At 34.3% G+C, this 3,647-nt stretch overlaps 1 pseudogene; it reads left to right on the forward strand.

The window, feature by feature from the left end:
• Positions 1–472: 472 nt before the first annotated feature.
• On the forward strand, positions 473–3,299 carry LOC107841380 (annotated as a pseudogene).
• The last annotated feature ends 348 nt before the right edge of the window (positions 3,300–3,647 follow it).

A 3,647-nucleotide genomic window follows, 5' to 3' on the forward strand; every position in this document is an offset into this window, starting at 1 on the left:
CAATTCATCTCCCAGTAACCACCTCTGAAAAAGTAGAAGATGATGATAATGATAAACCAGCTGATATAAATCTTCACAATGCTTAATCGCTCAAAACCTGCGCAACTGTGGAGGAAATGGGACAAGTTTTTAGCCGCGACTTTGAAGCTACTAATGGTAGTACTACTGCTAAACTACTACATTTCGTGTCATTTTTATTGTCACCTACTAGCTCCGTACCAATTTATTTGACCCCGTTAGAATTTCGAGAGTCAAACAGGTTGCTCTTTCCCCAAAATTTCTTTGTATGCTTTTTACATATTTTAAGTTGTTATTTATAGTGCTATTAAGTAGTTTTTGAATGTAATATATAATTTTGTTTTAAAAAATTAAAGCTTCTATATTTGAAATCATGAACAAAGTTTAGAAGTTTGAATCTCGAATTAAGTTGATGGAAAATTGTTATATGTTTTGGATAATTAAGGAATTGCTAATGGCGGTTTTCAGTTGCTGCGAGAGTTCAAGCGCTTCCATCGGAGGAGTTCTGTAGACATGGATTTGTGTTGGTCAAAGCATTAGAAACAGGTTTTGGTAATGAGATGTAGAAAATATTAACTGCGGGAAATATTAACTACTCCAACCTTTAATATTTCTTTGTTGAAGCATCTACATATTAAAATGGATCTATAATCTCATATTGCCTTACAAGTAGTTTCTTTGAGAATGAGATCCAAAACAAAACCAGAAAAACATATCTCCAGCATTCTAACATATGTTATTAAGGTTCTTCACTGAAAATTGTAAGTATATGCATTCAATTCAATATAGATGAATAATATTCTAGCATGTTACTTCTTCAATTGTTCTTTTATTTAATTAACTTTGCTAATTTAATCAATCATATAGGCTAAATATTTTTTATATGTGTAACAGATGCAGACAAATTGAGATGGTGAATAAGAGATACAAGATGATGAGGTGATAATTAACATCCTACATGTAAGCATGATGATTCCTGTGAATGATTTATTTCCTCCATAAGTCGATTAGTAGTCTTCATCATTGAATGTTAGCATTTAAATAGTATAAGATATAGCTTTAACTATACGTAGCAAGTAAAATTTCATAGAATATAGTGTATTAATTGAAGAAGACAGAATAAAGAAAAGCAATTTATTCATCGTTTATCCTGGCTTAACACATCCTTACTAGCTTATTCATTATTGGCTTCTTCAGCAATCATTTAGCAATGGAATAGGAGATACAATTGATGATGCTTAAACTATGAAGAAAATTCATGAAACTATCTCTAATGCAAAAATCAAAGTTAAAGAACTTATTAAAGCTGCACAAGAGAAGCAGTTGGAAGCTGAACCAGGGCGAACAATAATGGAATCATTCGAGAAAAGAGTGAACCAGGTACTTTTCGTTGGTTTAGTGTGATAACATTGTAATAATATTTTTTTGGTAATCTTAGGTGTTGAATAAGGATCGTGATGATGCTGGAAGCAGTGCAAAGAAAATTTTATTAGAGCGTAATAATTTTAAAGCTACGATTACAGTTGGGTCCAAGGGAAGTTTTATCAACATATCTCAGATGACTGCTTGGGTGAGACAACAAAATATTGAGGGGAAACATATTCCTTTTAGGTTAATAGATCATAATCTTCCTCATTCTACCAAGGATGATTACGGTACAAAAAGTCGTGGTTTTGTGGAGAACTCATATATCCGGGGACTCACCCTGTAAGAGTTTTTCTTCCATGCTATGGGTGGTAGAGAAGGTCTGATTGATACTGCTATGAAAACTTTTGAGACCGGGTACATCCAGAGGCTGTTGGTGAAGTCCATGGAGGATATCATGGTTAAGTATAATGGTACTGTTAGGAATTCACTGGGTGATGTCATCCAGTTTCTGTATGAGGAAGATGGCATGGATTCTGTTTGGATTGAGACACATAAGTTGGATTCTCTGAAAGCAAAAAAATCAACATTTGATGCCCTGTATGTATATGAGATAGAGGATCCTAATTGGAACCCAAGTTACATGTTGCCCGAAGCTGTCGAAGATCTAAAAAGTATTTAGGAGATTTGCAGTGTGTTTGATGCAGAGGTTCAGAAGCTTGAAGCTGATAAACACCAGCTTGGGATAGATATTGTTATAGCAGGTGAAAATTCTTGGCCACTTTCTGTTAACATTCAGAGGTTTGTCTTGAATGCTCAAAAAACATTTAAGATAGATTTTGGAGGCCCTCCAATATGCATCCTATGGAGATTGTAGAAGCTGTTGATAAGTTACATGAGAGGATCAAGGTTGTTCCTGGTGATGATTACCTCAGCATGACAGCTCAAAAGAATGCCACTTTTTTTTTAATATCTTGCTTCGTAGTGCATCAGCAAGAAAAAAGGTTCTGAAGGAGTATAGGCTTAGCCGAGAGTCTTTTGAATGAGTAGTTGGTGAGATAAAGTCTCACTTCTTGCAGTCCCTTAGGGTACCAGGAGAGATGATTGGCTGTATTGCTGCACAGTCTACTGGTCAGTCTGTCATACAGATGACTCTTAATACATTTTATTATGCTGGTGTGAGTGCCAAGAATATTATGCTTAGTGTGCCAAGGTTGAGGGAGATTATCAATGTTGTGAAGAAGATCAAAACACCCTATATTTCTGTGTACTTGAAACCTGAGGTAGGCAAAACAAAAGAGAGCCAAAACTGTCCAGTGTGCCTTGGATTATACCATTTTACGGAGCGTTACTCAAGCCACAAAAGTGTGGTATGATCCAGATGAACACCCTTATTGAGGAAAATGTTGAATTCATCAAGTCATACTATAAAATTCCAAATGAAGAGATTAACCCGGACAAAATCTCCCCGTAGCTGTTTCACATTAAGTTAAATCGTGAAATGATGGTGGCTAAGAAACTTAGTATGGCTGACATTGCTGAAAAGATCAATCTTGAATTCAATGATGACTTAACCTGTATCTTTAATGATGATAATGCAGAAAAACTGATCCTTCGAATTCGTATTATGAATGATGAAGCTCCAAAAGGTGAATTGGATGAATCTACTGAGAATTGATGTATTCCTTAATAAGATCAAGAGTAACATGCTTACGGAGATGGCTCTCCGGGGTATTCCAGATATTAACAAGGTGTTCATAAAGAACAATAAGGTGCAAAAGTTTGATGACAATGAAGGATTTAAAGCAAAAAATGAATGGATGTTGGACACTGAGGGTGTAAATCTTTTAGCTGTTATGACGCACGAAGATGTTGATGCAAACAGAACAACAAGTAATCACTTAATAATATCATGAAGTGTTAGGACGACCACAATATATATAAATCAAAAGAAAATATAAAATTGATTGAAGAAATTTATTAATTTTTACACCGCGCAAAGCGCGGCCAATTTTTCTAGTATATATATAAAAGAGAGTTATAGATATGCCTATGTGGCACCTCTCTAAGGCCAAGATTTTAATTTATCTTTTTTTCTCATTTTTTTGGCATTTTAATTATTTCTTTTTTTGCTAAAAAACTAATAATAATTTATGAAATTATAGCAAGATTTACTGCACAATTATTTTATTACAAGAATAGTTATTACTATCCCAGCCTTTCAAATTTTACCGTTTTAAGTATGCCTATTAATGTATCACCAT

This window comes from Capsicum annuum, chromosome 9, assembly GCF_002878395.1.
Source record: "Capsicum annuum cultivar UCD-10X-F1 chromosome 9, UCD10Xv1.1, whole genome shotgun sequence".
Taxonomy (NCBI): Eukaryota; Viridiplantae; Streptophyta; class Magnoliopsida; order Solanales; family Solanaceae; genus Capsicum; species Capsicum annuum.